Below are 19,768 nucleotides of genomic sequence, written 5' to 3' on the forward strand. Positions count from 1 at the left end.
GCTATCTGCCACCAACGGCAAAGGGCTCTTTGCCATCAGCAGCAGACGGCAAAGAGGACACGTGGCAGGCAACTGTGCTTCCTGGGAGGCTGACCAATTTGGTCAGTTTGTCTACAGTGGCTGACGACAAAGAGGAAAAAACTTTGCCTACAGCGGCGGACGGCAAAGGCCTGCCGTGTAGTGATGTCGGCTGACATCATTCGGCGGACGGCAAAGGCCTTCCGAAGTTTGCCGTCAGTGGCAGACGGTAAAGGCCTTCCGTTAACCACCTAACGGAGTAACAGCACATTTATTGTCGTCTGCATTCTTTGCCGTCCGCTGCTGATGGCAAAGGCCTCTTTGCCATCAGCCGCCCGAAGCAGATGGCAATGTAGCTCTTAGTCGTCCCGTACTTTGCCGTCCTCTATCCATGCCTTTGCCGTCTGCCGTGGCAGATGGCAAAGTAGCTGATGCCTGTAGTGTAGAATGACTCGGGAACCTTTATATCCTGAGGGCCACCCTAAGAGAATTGAGCAAGATTCTAAGAGAAATAATGTCGATGCACCTAGTCCTTCTAGGAGGAAGAAAAAGAAAAATGATAGGACTTTGCATGCTTCTAGTGAACCTGTTGTTGACACACCTGAGAATCCCAATGATATTTCTATTTCTGATGCTAAAACACAATCTGGTAATGAACATGAACCCAGTGAAGATGTTAATGATGATGTTCATGTGGATGCTCAACCTAGCAATAACAATGATGTAGAAATTGAACCTGCTGTTGATCTTGATAACCCACAATCAAAGAATCAACTTATGATAAAAGAGACTTCATTGCTAGGAATCACGGTAAAGAAAGAGAACCATGGGTTCAGAAACCCATGCCTTTTCCTCCTAAACCATCCAAGAAAAAGGATGATGAGGATTTTGAGCGCTTTGCTAAAATGATTAGACCTATCTTTTTGCGTATGCGTTTTACTAATATGCTTAAAATGAATCCTTATGCTAAGTACATGAAAGATATTGTTACAAATAAAAGAAAGATACCGGAAGCTGAAATTTCCACCATGCTTGCTACTTATACTTTTAAGGGTGGAATATCAAAGAAACTTGGAGATCCAGGAGTACCAACTATACCATGCTCCATTAAAAGAAACTATGTTAAAACTGCTTTATGTGATCTTGGAGCCGGTGTTAGTGTTATGCCTCTCTCTTTATATCGTAGACTTGAATTGAATAAGTTGACACCCACTGAAATATCTTTGCAAATGGCCGCTAAATCAACTGCTATACCTGTCGGTATTTGTGAGGATGTGCCTGTTGTGGTTGCAAACGTTACTATTTTAATGGACTTTGTTATTCTTGATATTCGCGAGGACGATAGTATGTCGATTATCCTTGGTAGACCCTTTTTGAATACTGCAGGGGCTGTTATTGATTGCAACAGAGGCAATGTCACTTTTCATGTTAATGGTAATGAGAATACGGTACACTTTCCGAGGAAACAACCTCAAGTTCACAGTATCAATTCTATTGAAAAAATTCCATCGATTATTATTGGAGGTTTTGAATTTCCTCTTCCTACTATCAAGAAGAAATATGATCTTCTTATTATTGGGGATGTACATATCCCCGTTGCGGTAACCTAGTGCTATTCGAAAATTCTCCAGTTTCACGCGATTCGGAATGAGTTTGTTAACAAGACTTGATCAACCTTGTTAGTGGATTCCTTTTGATGAGCATGAGATGGATGAAGTTAGAAAGCACAACCTTCTGTATCCTCCTTTTTACTTTCTATTATTTAGATTAAATAAAGCAAAAATAGTATTTTCTGTCTGTTTTCTGAATTATCCTTGCAAAAAAACGAAAATAAAAGTTCTCCAAATTTCTTGAAAATGAAATATGATTTTTTCTAGAATATTTAAGAATTATTTGGCACTAAGAGCACATCAGGGGGCCACACCACCTGGCCACGAGGGTCCAGGGCTCCCCCTCGGGGCGCGCCCCCTGCCTCGTGGGCCCCTGGTGGCCCCTCTCCTCTTATTCCAGCACCCATACACTCCTTATTCCTCCCAAAAAAATCACCAACCGGCTCAAGCACGAGTTCTAGCTCATCTTGCTGTAGTTTTCGATCTCCTTGCTCAAAGCTCCACTCACAAAACTGCTTTGGGGGATTGTTCTTTGGTATGCGACTCCTCCAATGGTCCAATTAGTTTTTGTTCTAGTGCTTTATTCATTGCAAATTTTTTCTGCTAAGGTGACCCTATTCTTGAGCTTGCATGTCAAATTTATATGGTCCAAAGTAGTTTTAATGCATGATATAATCTCTAGGCACTTGTGGGAGTAGTTGCTATCAATTTTGTTGAGTTTGGTTCACTTTTATATTGAGTCACTAAAATTTCAGAATTTTTCAGAGAAAGAAAAATGCATAGGAAAACATACCAAGGTGGTTCCTCAAGAAAGCAAGGACCAAGGCTCGCGATACGTGAGACGGACTATGAACCACCGAGGGAAGCTCAAGTGCGGCCTTGTGAATGGCCGTTAGAGGAGTTTATGGTCCATGCAGGTATTAAGGACGAATTTGACGCGTATGTGCGTAATGCTAATCTTGAGGACTTCGTGTCAGATAAGTGCTCCCGATACTACCACCTAACTGATTCCTTTGTGAGAAGGTTTAAATTCACATCCTCGTGCAATTCTCACACTATTTTATTTGATCTTTATGATAAATCGTATACCATGGACATGGAAGATTTTAATACTGCTTGTAAACTCCCGCAGTGGGGCAATGTTAGTGAACCTCGCAAATCTGAATATAAAGACTTTCTTGCTAGTATCACTGTGGGGGAATCTAGAGAAATCACACAAGCTACCATAGGGAGCATTCATTTCCCCTCCATACATTATTTTGCTCTCTATATAGGAAGATGCATTAACACTAAAGATGAAGCTTGTCATATGTGCGTTCCAGATCTTAGTGTCCTCAAGAGTGCGGTATTAGGTGATAAACAATATAACTTGGGGGCCATTGTTGCATGAAGGTTGCATCTCAACGGTATAAGTGGAGATTTGTTTGGTGGAATTTATGGAACTCATGTATCTACTTATCTTGATGTACCCATACATGAAAATGATATAGAGTTACCCCCTGCTTATCTAGATTATAGTGCTATGGTCCGCCATCAGTTTCTTGATAGGAGGGAACATTCCATCCAATACCGACTAATCTTTGACAGACGTTGCACTGTCCATGTTGCTCTCCCTGCTCCTGTTTTCTTTGACTTTTAGGAAAAAAGGAGATATATTATAACCAGGGAGGAGGCGAACGAGTACGAGAGGAGGACGGAGGCAGCTCGCCTCCAAGCTGCAGCTCACGAGGCAATAGCTGCTGCCTCTCAGTACGACCCCATCTACAACTTTGATCCATGGGAATAGACCAACTTAGGCCAAAAGCCTAAGCTTGGGGGAGTATGTATTTCTTACCGACATTACATTCATGTTCACACACTCATTGTAGTTGTCGGTGCTCATACTTTTTCATTGTACCATCCATGCTAGTTTATTTTCTTTTCTAAGCCTTCTTCTTGTGTGTTTGAAAAACCTTAAGAAAAACAAACAAAAAAATTAGCTAGTTTACTTTCCATGCTTGTAGTAGTAGTAATTAAAAGAAAACCCAAAAAGATTTCTCGTTCTTCTTTTGCTTGTTGGGAGCTTTCCTGTGTAAATAGTTTTATTTCTTTTCTTTTCTTTGGGGGTCGAGAGGAGAAGACCATAATGAAAATGTTGAAGTGGCTCTTTTATGTCTTATTGTTGATTTAACCAAGAGCCCATATTACCTTGTCTTCTCCTGTGTATTAAAATGCTTGCAGATTCCAGCTTAGTCCAAAGCACATGCACTATTATTATTTTCCACACCGTTCGGTCGTGCGAGTGAAAGGCAATAATGACGATATATGATGGACTGATTGAGATGAGAAAAGCTGGTATGAACTCGACCTCTGTTGTTTTTGTAAATATGATTAGTTCATCGTTCCTGATTCAGCCTATTATGAATGAAACATGTTTGCAATGACAATTAGAGATTATAGTTGATCATGCCGTGCTTAATCAGCTAGGAGTTTATAATGGTTTACCTTGCATGCCAACATGCCATTAAAATGGTTGTGATGTGGTATGATAGGGTTGTATCCTCCTTTGAATGATTCGAGTGGCTTGACTTGGCACATGTTCACACATGTAGTTGAAACAAAATCAACATAGCCTCCATGATATTTATGTTCATGATGATTTATATCCTACTCATGCTTGCACTCAGTGTTGATTAATTTTAATGCATGTTCATGACTATTGTCGCTCTCTAGTTGGTCGCTTCCCATTCTTTTTCCATCCTTCACTTGTAAAAACGGGAATACTGCTTGTGCATCCAAAATTCATAAACCCCAAAGTTATTCCATATGAGTCCAGCATACCTTCCTATATGCGGTATCTACCTGCCATTCCAAGTAAATTAGTATGTGCCAAACTCCAAACCTTCAAACGAATTCTGTTTTGTATGCTCGAATAGCTCATGTATCAACTAGGGCTGTCTATATCTTCCATGCTAGGTGGGTTATTCTCACGAGGAGTGGACTCCACTCCTCACTCACAAGAAAATGGCCGGTATCCGGGATGCCCAATCCCATGCTCAAATCAAAATAATTGCAAACAAAACTCCCCTAGGATTGTTGTTTGTTGGAGGCACCCGTTGTTTCGGGCAAGCCATGGATTGATGCTTGTTGGTGGTGGGGGAGTATAAACTTTACCATTCTATTTGGGAACCTCCTGTAATGTGTGTAGCATGGAAGATATCGAGATCTCTTGGCTGTTATGTTGACAATGAAAGTATGCCACCCAAAATATTATTTATCTCTGTTTCAAAAATTGATCTCTGTCACCTCTACAAATCACTGCTTCCCTCTGCAAAGGGCCTATCTATTTTACTTTTATGTTGAGTCGTCCTCCTCTTATTGAAAGCACCAGTTGGAGAGCACCGCTGTCATTTGCATGCATTACTATTAATTTATATTGAGTATAACTATGACTGGATCTCTTTTACCATGAATTACAATGTCTAGTCAGCCCTTGATCTTCAGGGGTGCTCTGCATTTATGTTTTGCGTTCTCAGAAAGGGCTAGCGAGATACCATCTTGCTATATCATATTATGATTGTTTTGAGAAAGTGTTGTCATCCGAGTTTTATTATTATTGCTCACTAGTTGATTATGCCATTGATACGAGTAAACATGAGACCTAAGTGTTATTGTGAATATGGTTAGCTCATAATCTTTGCTGACAACTTGAATGCTGGCTTTACATATTTGCAACAACAAGAGAAAACAGAGTTTGTAAAAGTTTTTCTTTTATCACTTTCAGTTTATCAACTGAATTTCTTGAGGACAAGCAAAGGTTTAAGCTTGGGGGAGTTGATACGTCTCCATCGTATCTACTTTTCCAAAAACTTTTGCCCTTGTTTTGGACTCTAACTTGCATGATTTGAATGGAACTAACCCGGACTGACGCTGTTTTCAGCAGAATTGCCATGGTGTTATTTTTGTGCAGAAATATTCTCAGAATGACCTGAAACTTCATGTCGTGCATGAGTAATTCCATTGTAGGCTTGCTGGACGGTGATGAGTTGGATGAGATTTACCATGTAATCAAGTTAGTTTTGTTAGGGTTTGGTCCCTAGTATCCACTATGTCCTGAGATTGATGTTGCTATGACTTTGCTATGCTTAATGCTTGTCAATAGGGCCCGAGTGGCATGATTTCAGATCTGAACCTAATATGTTTTCATGAATATATGTGAGTTCTAGTCCTATCTTGCAAGTCAATAGTCACCTACTATGTGTTATGATCCGGCAACCCCGAAGTGACAATAATCGGGACCACTCCCAGTGATGACCGTAGTTTGAGGAGTTCATACTAAGTGTTAATGCTTTGGTCTGGTACTCTATTAAAAGGAGGCCTTAATATCCCTTAGTTTCCAATAGGACCCCGCTGCCACGGGAGGGTAGGATAAAAGATGTCATGCAAGTTCTTTTCCATAAGCACGTATGACTATATTCGGAATACATGCCTACATTACATTGATGAACTGGAGCTAGTTCCGTGTCACCCTATGTTATAACTATTGCATGAGGAACCGCATCCGACATAATTATCCATCATTGATCAAGTGCCTACAAGCTTTTCACATATTGATCTTTGCTTAGTTACTTTACCGTTGCCACTGTTACAATTACTACAAAACTGCTACTGTTACTTTTGCTACCGTTACCGTTACTTCCATACTACTTTGCTACTAAATACTTTGCTGCAGATATCATGTTATCCAGGTGTGGTTGAATTGACAACTCAACTTCTAATACTTGGGAATATTCTTTGGCTCCCCTTGTGTCAAATCAATAAATTTGGGTTGAATACTCTACCCTCGAAAACTGTTGCGATCCCCTATACTTGTGGGTTATCACCGCCCAGTTGGTGCGGCGTGGCTCGTTGATGTAGAACCATTCTTGTTGCTAGACTTTGACGGTCTCGACAAAGGCCCCCTTGGGCCATGTGGCATTGGGTATCTTGCTTATCATGGCCCCACCACAGTCCGCGTGCTACCCATCGACCACCTTCGGCTTCACATTGCCGCGTGCTGCCCATCGACCACCTTCGGCTTCACATTGAAGATCTTCACCCACATGCTGAAGTGTGGCGGATGCGGAGTAAAGCCTCACACACAATGATAAACGCCGAGATGTGGAGTAAAGAGTTCTGGGCTAGATCATGGAAATCTAGCCCATAATAGAACATGAGTCCCCGGACGAAGGGATGAAGTGGAAAACCTAGCCCTCTAAGGAAATGGGGGAGGAAGACGACCCTTTCAACGGGCTCCGGAGTGGGGATGATCTGACCCTTGGTGGGGAGCCTGTGCATGATGGTTGAGGCTTGGTATCCCGCACTCCGGAGATCCTTTATCTCCTTCTCCATGACGAAGGAGGCTTAGCACTTGCCCTTGGAACCGGATCCGGCCATGGTCGGAGGAGGTGGTGGTGGTGAGGAAGACGAAAACTTTCTTTCGCACGCTGAGAGCTTGGGTATTAGAAGGCGTAGGGAAGAGAGGAGAAATCCATTGCCCTCTTATAGGTGGTAAAAATGCCAACCGTCCCTCCACTTATGCCTTGAAACTCGCCTGTTCCCAATGTAAGCCTGCACCGTAAACGGTCGGATTACCCAAATCTTATTGATGAGCAATCCCGTAATAAGTGGGCACGATATCTGTTTTGACGAGACGGGCCAAGGGGGCTTGGCCTCGAAACACAAAATGTAGGGTGTGAAAATGGTTCAAAACGCTGAAGGGTCAAGTCTGACGCTTCACCGAAAAAGTTGTCAATAAAGACATTGTTCCTATTTTTTATATATCATGCCTTCGTGGCTAAAGGTTGTGTTAATTATGCAAAGCCAAATACAGTTCTTTTATGGAGGAAAGCTCACGTATATTGTTTAGGGAACCCGCCTTGCAATGCCGAAGATAATCTACGCGCCGAACACGTCGTCATTGAAGACTGGTTCAGGGGCTACCGAGGGAGTCCTAGACTAAGGGGTCCTCGGGCGTCCGGTCTACTAGACATGGGCCGGACTAATGGTCCGTCAAGATACAAGGAAGAAGACCACCTCTCATGTCCTATGGGGACTCCCGTATGCATGGATGGCAAGCTTAGGTGTCCGGATATACTATTTCCTTTCTGTTAAACCGACTTTGTACAACTCTAAGCCCCTCCGGTATCTATATAAACTAGAGGGTTTAGACCGAATGCAGGATCATAACATTGATAGGCTAGCCAAGCTAGGGTTTAGCCATTACGATCTCGAGGTAGATCAACTCTTGTAACGCCTATATCATTGAATATAATCAAGCAGGAGTAGGGTTTTACCTCCATTAAGAGGGCCCGAACCTGGGTAAACACTGTGTCCCTTTGATCATTGTTACCATCGATCCTCAAATATATAGCTTGGGCCCCCTACCCGAGATCTATCAGTTTTGACACCGACAGTGGTCATCCACGTCATCTCATAATTTGGACACACAAAGGAGACTACAACACACCCACACTTCTTAATCAAGCAAGTTCAGCAATTAAACAAAGCTAGCCGACCTAAACACTACTCTAACAAATTAAAGACTGGCACTCTTAATTAAACAAAACAAAGAGTACTACTACAGCTGGTGCTCGTGGATCTCCACCACCTCCTCCATGTCCAGTTCACGCCCAACGGTCTACCAGGGAAGGGGCTCCATGGCATCCATTGCACCATACTCGACAAGCATCTCACCATCCGCGTCTGCCATCTCTTTGGAAAAGGCCACCACGAGATGGGCGTGGGCAGTCGCGATCTGGGCTTGGATGGGCTCCGTCATGGTAAGGTATGCAGCAGAGGAATGGACGGCTGCTCGGACGCTCTTGGCAATTGCCAACTCTTCGGCCCTGGGTTGCCGACCGTTGTCGGAGAAGCTTCGTTCGATTTGTGCGGTGACCACCACGAGCTGGTCATGGGCGGCCTCGACATGGTCGTGGGCGGCCTCCATCAGGGCTAAGGCCTCCGCTGCGGAACGGACAACTGTTGCGCCGCTCTCGCCAGTTGCTATCCCCGAGGCAGATGTTGCTGCCGCCACCTGAGAAGCAACAACGACCGTTTGGGCTGCCTTGGCCGCCCAGTCGTAGATTGCGGCCGCGCTCATGCACCTTGTTAGCATGCGCATGGCGGCTGCGGCCGTGCTCTCGCCGGAGTGGGCCACCGAAGTTGCCCTCACGACGCAGGTCCATGTCCCCATCTTTCACTAGCGACGATTGAACAGTGAAATGATATTTGGGGAGCGAGCTAGTGTGCTTGGCACGCCGGCTGTGGACTGTAGCCGATGCACCTTCTCACATAAGCCATAGGCGTACTATACACCGACGATGCTCCAAGATATTTTGTACTACATCTCACACGGTTGGTGATAATAAGCTGTGTGCGATCTACTTGATTTTTCATCTTGATTTTAATTACATAATGGAGTCACAACGGCAATGGAGGGTGTTTGAATTGCTAGAAGTTTTATCTGTAGTGAACATGCAACTATATGTGTGTCACAAATTTTTTGGAATTATTCAGATTTAATTTGGACATTTTATACATTAAATTAGTTTTCTAGCCATTTCAGGTGCACAATTCAAAATCAAACTACATGCACATGCTCCGGTGCACCAACATGGGTTTTCAAATCATATATGTGTGCATGGGTTTATGCTTATGTCCCATGCAAGAAATGGGGATGAATTTTGAACACGACGGCACCGTGGATCTCCGGCAAACATTGAGGTACTTGCTTTTGTAATTCTAGTAAATCCAAAACCCATGTGAAATTCATGAACCTTGACATGCTATCATGGAATGGCATCAACATGCTGGGGTAAAAAATATTGTCCGATTTGGGGCAGGTTATGGTATAAGCTTCTCACAAGAAGCCTCATGGTTCCGTTAGGGAAACGTGTCACCTTTGTAGACAAAACGATATTCGTCACCTCTTCTTGCTTTCAATTTTTTCCTGGTATCAACATAGAACAACAGGAGTGTCGTGTTAAATTTTGGAAACTTTCAGGGGTCGTTTGGACATTTTTATACCATCGCTCAGCTGCAAAATCAAATGTGTGTCCTTGATTGCAAGCTTAGGTCACATGCAAGAAATGAGAATGAATGTCAAACGCCTTGACACTGTCGCTTGGCCGATAACATTGAGATACATGGTTTTAAAATTCTAGTAAATCAAAAACTCGTCTAAAATTCGTGAAACTTGACATGATATCATGGAATGGCATCGACATGCGGTGGTAAAAATATTGTCCCATTTGGGGTAGGTTTGGGTATAAGCTTCGCGCAAACCAGAGCTTCTCTCACAACAAGCCTGATGGTTTCGATAGGGAACATGCCACCTTGGGGGACGAAACGATATTTGTTGCCTCTTCTTACTTTCAAATTTTTTCTCATGTCAACATAGAACAACATGAGTGTTGTGTCAATTTTTGGGATTTTTGGGGCTTCGCTTGGACATTTTTATACATTAACTGAGTTTTCTATGAATATATGTGCACAATTAAAATTTTAACTACATGCACATGCTCCAGTGCATATAAATGGGTTCAAAATTGAAATGTGTGTCCTTGGTTGCATGCTTAAGTCCCATGCAAGAAATGAGAATGAATGTCAAACACCTTGCTGCCGTCGCTCGGCCGCTAACATTGAGATACATGGTTTTTAAATTCTAGTAAATCAAAAATGCGTCTAAAATTTATGAAACTTGACATGGTAGCATGGAATGGCATCAACATGCCGTGGTAAAAATATTGTCCCATTTGTGGCAGGTTGGGGTATAAGCTTCTCACAACAAGTCTCATGGTTACGGTAGGGAACGTTTCACCTTTCTAGACGAAACGATATATTTGCCTGTTCTTGATTTTAATTTTTTCTAGTGTCAACATAGAACAACATGAGTGTTGTGTTAATTTTATGAATTTTTCGGGGTTCGTTTGGACATTTTTATACATTAACTGAGTTTTCTATGCATTTATGTGCATAATTCAAATTTGAACTACAGGCACATGCTCCAGTGCATGTAAATTGTTTGAAAAGTCAAATATGTGTCCTTGGCTGCATGCTTAGGTCCCATGCAAGAAATGGGAATGAATTTCAAACACCTTACCACCGTCGCTCGGCCGCAAACATTGAGATCCATGGTTTTTAAATTCTAGAAAATACGAAACTCGTCTAAAGTTCATGAAACTTGACATGCTATCATGGAGCGGCATCAACATGCAGTGGTAAAAACTTGTCCCATTTGTGGCAGGTTTGGGTATAAGGTTCTCACAAATCCCAGCTTCTCACAACAAGCCTGATGGTTTTGGAGGAACGTGCCACCCTTGCGGATGAAACGATATCCGTTGCCTCTTCTTGCTTTCAAATTTTTTCTAGTGTGAACATAGAACGACAAGAGTGTTGTGTCAATTTTTTGGATTTTTCAGTGTTCACTTTGATATTTTTATACATTAACTGGGTTTTCTAGGCATTTTATGTACATAATTCAAATTTGAACTACATGCACATGCTCCAGTGCAGAAAAATGGGTTGACATATGAAATGTGTGTCCTTGGGTGCATGCTTAGGTCCCATACAAGTAATGGGAATGAATTTTAAACACCAGGGCACTGTTGATTGCCGGCCAAACGTTGAGATACTTTGTTTCTAAATTCTAGTAAATCTGCAAATCGTCTGAAATTCATGAAACTTGGCATGCTATCATGGAATGGCATCCGACATGTTGTGGTATTTTTTGTGTCCATTTTGAGAGAAGGCGCACTCGAATAACAACCAACAAAGGCATTTTGAAAAAATAGTTGCCACTTTAATATCTCAAATGTTTGTATAATTTAAATCATGTGCATTCTGTTAACCATTCACGTGATGCCATATGTCTTGGTTTTAATGGCTATAGGAGGTGCCATGCGGACAGCTACTTGAATTAATGGGAGGTGTGCAAGCGCAGTCCGGTGCGCAGGCTGATCGAGAGGCGTGCAAGCTGTCCTCCAATGCGCAGGCTCACCGAGAAGCGTGCGAGCTGTACGCTGTGATGACCCACAAGTATAGGGGATCTATCATAGTACTTTCGGTAAGTAAGAGTGTCGAACCCAACGAGGAGCAGAAGGAAATGACAAGCGGTTTTCAGTAAGGTTTTCTCCGCAAGCACTGAAATTGTAGGTAACAGATAGTTTTGTGATAAGATAAATTGTAACGAGTAACAAGCAATGAAAGTAAATAAAGTGCAGCAAGGTGGCCCAATCCTTTTTGTAGCAAAGGACAAGCCTGGACAATTTCTTATATTGTGAAAAGAGCTCCTGAGGACACATGGGAATTATCGTCAAGCTAGTTTTCATCACGCTCATATGATTCGTGTTCGGTACTTTGATAATTTGATATGTGGGTGGACCGGTGCTTGGGTACTGCCCTTACTTGGACAAGCATCCCACTTATGATTAATCCCTATTGCAAGCATTCACAACTACAAAAGAAGTATTAAGGTAAACCTAACCACAACATTAGACATATGGATCCAAATCAGCCCCTTACGAAGCAATGCATAAACTAGGGTTTAAGCTTCTATCACTCTAGCAACCCATCATCTACTTATTACTTCCCAATGCCTTCCTCTAGGCCCAAATAATGGTGAAGTGTCATGTAGTCGACGTTCACATAACACCACTAGAGGAAAGACAACATACATCTCATCAAAATATTGAACGAATACCAAATTCACATGACTACTAATAGCAAGACTTCACCCATGTCCTCAGGAACAAATGTAACTACTCACAAAGCATATTCATGTTCATAATTAGTGGACTAATAATATGCATTAAGGATCTGAACATATGATCTTCCACCAAGTAAATCAATTAGCATCAACTACAAGGAGTAATCAACACTACTAGCAACCCACAGGTACCAATTTGTGGTTTTGATACAAGATTGGATACAAGAGATAAACTAGGGTTTTGAGAGGAGATGGTGCTGGTGAAGATGTTGATGGAGATTGAACCCCTCCCGATGAGAGGATCATTGGTGATGACTATGGTGATGATTTCCCGCTCCTGGAGGGAAGTTTCCCCGGCAGAACAGCTCTATCGGAGCTCTAGATTGGTTCCACCAAGGTTCCGCCTCGTGGCGGCGGAGTTTCGTCCCGTAAGCTTGCCTCTGATTTTTTCCAGGGTAAAAGCCTTCATATAGCAGAAGATGGGCACCGGAGGGCCACCAGGGGGGCCAGGAGACAGGGGGGCGCGCCCCCACCCTCCTGGCCTGGGTGTGGGCCCCCTCCGGTAGTTTCTTCGCTCAATAATTCTTATTAATTCCAAAACTGACTTCCATGGAGTTTCAGGATTTTTGGAGCTGTGCGGAATAGGTTTCCAATATTTGCTCCTTTTCCAGCCAGAATTCCAGCTGCCGACATTCCCCCTCTTCATGGTAAACCTTGTAAAATAAGAGAGAATAGCCATAAGTATTGAGATATAATGTGTAATAACAGCCCATAATGCAATAAATATTGATATAAAAGCATGATGCAAAATGGACGTATGAACTCCCCCAAGCTTAGACCTCGCTTGTCCTCAAGCGGAAGCCAAAATCGAAAAATATGTCCGCATGTTTAGAGATAGAGGTGTCGATAAAAATAAGATACGGACATGAGGGCATCATGATCATTCTTATAACAGCAACATAAATAGATTTAGTCATATGATTTCTTATGCTCAAGTAACAATCAATTCGCAATGTCAAGTATGGTTCAAAAACTTCATTGGGAACTAACAAACTATAATCTCAGTCATTGAAGCAATTGCAATTTATCATAACATCAGAAAGAGTCAAGAATAGAGATTTTCAGCAAGCCCACATACATCAACTATCATGTAGTCTTCTACAATTGCTAACACTCACGAAGTACTTGTGGTTATGGAGTTTCAGCCGGACACTGAGAAAGATAGGGGCTTATTGTATTGCCTCCCAACGTATTCACCTTTAGGTGATGTCAACAATAATAGTTCATGCTAACTTACATCCAATTGGATATATATATATATATCAAGATCTTTCAAACACGAGGAGCTTGCCAAAGGGAAAGGTGAAGATCACCGTGATTCAAGCATAAAGTAAAAACATAAAGTAAAAGATAGGCCCTTCGCAGAGGAAAGCAGAGGTTGTCATGTGCTTTTGGGGTTGGATGCACAAAATCTTAATGCAAAAGAACGTCACTTTATATTGCCACTTGTATGTGGACCTTTATTATGCAGTCCGTCGCTTTTATTGCTTCCACAACAAGATTGTATAAAGCTTATTTTCTCTGCACTAATAAGTCATACATATTTAAAGAGCAATTTTTATTGCCTACAGCATGACAACTTACTTGAAGGATCTTACTCAATCCATAGGTAGGTATGGTGGACTCTCATGGCAAAGACTGGGTTTAAGGATATTTGGAAGCACAAGTGGTATCTCTACTTGGTGCAAGGAATTTGGCTAGCATGAGGGGGATAGGCAAGCTCAACATGTTGGGAAGATCAATGACAATATACTTTAACTGAGATGTGAGAAAACATAAACCATTACGTTGTCTTCCTTGTCCAACATCAACTCTTTTAGCATGTCATACTTAATGAGTGCTTCACAATCATAAAAGATGTCCAAGATAATATATTTGGATGTCAAAACCTCTCTTTCCTTATTACTTCCTATTAATTGCAACGATGACCAAAGCTACGTTTATCAACTCTCAACAACTTTTATGTCTCATACTTTCTATGTGTGAAGTCATTACTATCCATTAGATCAATATGAACTCTTTTATTCTTTCTACTTCCTCGAGATCATAGCAAGATAGCCAAGCCCTTGACTCAACACTAATCTTTATTATAGATAGCTCACAAACTCAATTACATAAAGAGATCACAAAGGAACACTCAAAACTAATTGATACTAAAACTTCAATCTACTAGATCAAGATACTACTAAAAGGATTGAACTAAATAAAGCGGTAAAGATTAGCAGTGTGATGGTGATACGATACCAGGGCACCTCCCCCAAGCTTGGCAGTTGCCAAGGGGAGTGCCCATACCCATGTGATTATGTCCTCGGAGGTGATGGAGGTGGTGATGATGATGGTGGATAATCGCACATTGAGCGTAAAAGCTCCTCCAACTTGCGGATAATGCCCTTGAGTCTGGCGATATGATCCTTCAACAAAATATTCTCCTCTGTGAGATACTCATTCTGAATGCGAGCTAACTCAATCATCTTGAAGAGTAAAGAGGTTAGGTGTGGGTTGAGGGATGTCTTCTTCTTCCACCGCCGGAGCTTGAACCTCTGTGGCCTTCTTGATCCCTTCCTCCTTGTTGATCTCTTCCGGTTCTTCTCTTTTCAGCTCTATCTTCAATAGTCAAGCATCATTGTCTTCATTATTGAAGGAGGGCGACGTCATGGTGCTCTAGATCTGTCAGAAAAATAGTTCGAAACGAAAACAGAGGATATTTGCGTGATACGGTGGTCAAAGCCTTAGGGAGATTATATAATGAATTTTTACCGACCAAAATACGTAACATGCAAGAAAACGGAGTCCGGGAGGCACACGAGGTGGCCACGAGATAGGGGGGCGCGCGCAGTAAGGGTGGGTGCGCCCTCCACCCTCGTGGAGGCCTCGTGTCCTTCTCGGACTACTTCTTTCTTTCCAAAATTCTTAAATATTCCAAAATGGATAGAAATTGCCATCAGAATTGTTTTGGAGTCGGTTTACTTACCGTACCACATACCTATTCCTTTTTGGAGTCTGGAACATTCTGAAAATGTCCCTTATGTATTCCTCCGGGGTTACGGTTTCAACAATATTATTTTCAACATTGATAGGATTACCTGAGATATAATGTTTAATTCTTTGACCGCTCACCACCCTCAGACTTGTGCCTTCGAAGTTGTTAATTTTTATGGCACCGGAACAATAGACCTCCTCGATAACGTAAGGACCTTCCCATTTAGAGAGAAGTTTTCCTGCAAAAAATCTTAAACGAGAGTTGAATAATAACACATAATCACCTACGTTAAACTCACGCTTTTGTATCCTTTTGTCATGCCAGCGTTTGACTTTTTCTTTGAATAGCTTGGCATTCTCATAGGCTTGGGTTCTCCATTCATCAAGTGAGCTAATATCAAATAACCTCTTCTCACCGGCAAGTTTGAAGTCATAGTTGAGCTCTTTTATAGCCCAATATGCTTTATGTTCAAGTTCAAGAGGTAAGTGACATGCTTTTCCATAAACCATCTTATACGGAGACATACCCATAGGATTTCAATATGCAGTTCTATAGGCCCATAATGCATCATCAAGTTTTTTGGACCAATTCTTTCTAGATCTATTCACAGTCTTTTGCAGAATTAATTTGATCTCTCTATTGCTCAACTCTACTTGACCACTAGACTGCGGGTGATAGGGAGATGCGATTCTATGATTAACATCATACTTAGCAAGCATCTTACGGAAAGCACCATGAATAAAATGTGAACCACCATCAGTCATAAGATATCTAGGGACTCCAAACCTCGAAAAAATAACTTCTTTAAGCATTTTAATAGAAGTGTTATGATCAGCACTACTAGTTGGAATAGCTTCTACACACTTAGTAACATAATCAACAGCAACTAAAATATGTGTATAACCATTAGAGGCAGGAAAAGGTCCCATATAATCAAAGCCCCAAACATCAAATGGTTCAATGACAAGAGAATAATTCATAGGCATTTCTTGATGTCTACTAATATTACCAATTCTTTGACATTCATCGCAAGATAAGACAAACTTACGAGCATCTTTGAAGAGAGTAGGCCAATAAAAACCGGATTGCAATACCTTATGTGCAGTTCTATCTCCAGCGTGGTGTCCTCCGTATGATTCAGAGTGACACTTGCGTAGGATCTGTTCATGTTCATGCTCAGGTACACAACGTCTAATAACACCATCAACTCCTTTATAAAGGTGTGGGTCATCCCAGAAGTAATGTCTTAAATCATAAAAGAACTTTTTCTTTTGTTGGTATGTGAAACTAGGTGGTATAAATTTAGCAACAATGTAATTAGCATAATCAGCATACCAAGGAGCAGTACGAGAAGCATTAATGACCGCTAATTGTTCGTCAGGAAAACTATCATCAATAGGTAGTGGGTCATCAAGAACATTCTCTAACCTAGACAAGTTGTCTGCAACGGGGTTCTCAGCTCCCTTTCTATCAATAATATGCAAATACAATTCTTGGAGCAAGAGAACCCATCTAATGAGTCTAGGCTTAGCATCTTTCTTTTCCATAAGATATTTAATAGCAGCATGATCAGTGTGAATAGTAACTTTGGAATCAACAATATAAGGTATAAACTTATCACATGCAAGCACAACTGCTAAGAAATCTTTTTCAGTAGTAGCATAATTTCTCTGGGCAGTATCAAGAGTCTTACTAGCATACTAGATAACATTCAATTTCTTATCAACTCTTTGCCCTAGAACAGCACCTACAGCATAATCACTAGCATCACACATAATTTCAAAAGGTAAATTCCAATCAGGTGGCCGAACAATAGGTGCAGTGATCAAAGATTTTTTAAGTATTTCAAATGCTTCTACACAATCATCATCAAAGACAAAAGGGATATCTTTTTGCAATAAATTAGTCAAAGTCCTAGAGATTTTAGAAAAGTCCTTACTGAACCTCCTATAAAAACCGGCATGACCAAGGAAACTTCTTATACCTTTTATGTCCTTGGGACATGGCTCTTTTCAATAGCATCAACTTTAGCTTTATCAACTTCAATACCTCTCTCAGAAATCTTATGCCCCAAGACAATGCCTTCATTAACCATAAAGTGGCACTTTTCCCAATTCAAGACGAGACTAGTGTCTTCGCATCTCTGCAAAACTTGATCAAGGTTGCTCAAGCAATCATCAAAAGAGGATCCATAGAAGGAGAAATCATCCATGAATACCTCACAAATCTTTTCACAAAAGTCAGAGAATATAGCCATCATACATCTTTGAAAGGTAGCAGGTGCATTACATAAACCAAAAGGCATACGTCTATAAGAAAAAGTACTGAAAGGGCAAGTAAAAGTAGTTTTTGATTGATCCTTCGCTGACACAGGTATTTGAGAGAAACCAGAATAACCATCTAGAAAGTAGAAATGTGTGTGTTTGGATAGTCTTTCTAGCATTTGATAAATAAAAGGTAAAGGGTAAAGATCTTTCTTAGTAGCTTTGTTTAATTTACAGAAATCAATTAACCTGTAATAATTCTTTGCGTGATCAATTCATCTTTATCATTAGAAACGACAGTAATACCTCCATTTTTAGGAACATAATGGACAAGGCTTACCCAATCACTATCAGCAACGAGATAAATTATACCTGCCTTTCTTACCACTTCTTTCATCTTAGGATTCAATCATCGTTGAGGATCTCTAACTGGTTTGGCATCGTCCTCCAAATTAATTTTGTGTTGACATAACGTGGGACTAATGCCCTTGAGATCATCTAGAGTATATCCAATAGCAGCACGGTGCTTCTTCTGAGTTTTCAATAATCTTTCTTCTTCTTGCTCTGAAAGGTTAGCACCAATAATAACAGGATATATTTTCTTTTCATCAAGATAAGCATACTTAAGATTATCAGGTAATGGTTTGAGTTCAAACACGGGATCACCCTTGGGTGGAGGGGGATCCCCTAGAATTTCAACGGGTAGGTTGTGTTTCAGCATAGGTTCCTGTTGAAGGAACACTTCATCTATTTCCCTTCTTTCCTTCATAAACATATCATTTTCATGGTCTAGCAAATATTGTTCTAACGGATCAGTAGGGGGCACGGCAATAGAAGCAAGACCAATAATCTCATCCTTACTAGGTGATTCTCTATCACGAGGTTGTCTATGAAACTTAGCAAAATTAAACTCATGAGATACATCCTCTAAGCCAATTGTAACAGTATCCTTTTCACAATCAACCTTAGCATTAACTATATTCAAGAAGGGTCTACCAAAAATAATGGGACAAAAGTCATCCTGTGGGGAACTAAGAACAAGAAAATCAGCAGGATATTTAACCTTCCCACACAAGACTTCAACATCTCTAACAATCCCAATTGGGGAAATAGTATCTCTATTGGCAAGCTTGATAGTAACATCAATACCTTCCAATTCAACGGGTGCAATGTCATGCATAATTTCTTTATATAAGTCATAGGGTATTACACTAGCACTAACACCCATATCACATAAGCCATGATATCAATGATCTCCTATCTTAACAGAAATAACAGGCATGCCCACAACAGGTCTATGTATCTTAGTGTCTGGTCTAACAATATTAGTAGTCTCACCACAGAAATAAATAACATGCCCATCTAAATCATCATCCAAGAGGTCTTTAACCATAGCAATACTAGGTTCAACTTTGATTTTCTCAGGAGGTGTATAAGTCCTAGTATTACTCTTATGAACAATAGTCGAAGTTTTAGCATGATCCTTTATCCTACCAGGAAAAGGAGGTTTCTCAACATAAGTAGTAGGGACAATAGGATCACTATAAGTGTCAGTCTTTTCTTCAACTATAATAGGTGCAACTACTTTTAGTTCAATGGGAGGATTATATTTAAACCACTTCTCCTTAGGGAGATCAATGTGAGTAGCAAAAGATTCACAAAAAGCAGCTACTATCTCAGAGTCAAGTCCATACTTAGCGCTAAATCCACGAAAAGCATCGGTATCCATAAAAGATTTAACACAATCAAACTTAGGTGTCATACCTGACTCCTTACCAATGTCGGAACCCCAATCTTCAGAGTTGTGTTTAATTCTTTCCAATAAGTCCCATTTGAATTCAATAGTCTTCAGCATATAAGAACTAGCACAGGAAGTATCGAGCATGTTGCGATCATTGAGATAAAGCTGAGCATAATTTTTTTGAATAATCATTTCTTAGAGAGCTCATGATTGGCGCATGAATATAACATTGACTTAAGCCTCCACCAAGCTTGAGCGATGCTTTCTCCTTCGCGAGGCTAGAAATTATATATGTAATTACGATCACGATGAACAAGATGCGTAGGATAGAACTTCTGGTGAAATTCCAACTTCAATCGTTTATAATTC

The sequence above is a fragment of the Triticum aestivum genome, chromosome 4B (genome assembly GCF_018294505.1).
Source record: "Triticum aestivum cultivar Chinese Spring chromosome 4B, IWGSC CS RefSeq v2.1, whole genome shotgun sequence".
In the NCBI taxonomy this organism is placed as follows: domain Eukaryota; kingdom Viridiplantae; phylum Streptophyta; class Magnoliopsida; order Poales; family Poaceae; genus Triticum; species Triticum aestivum.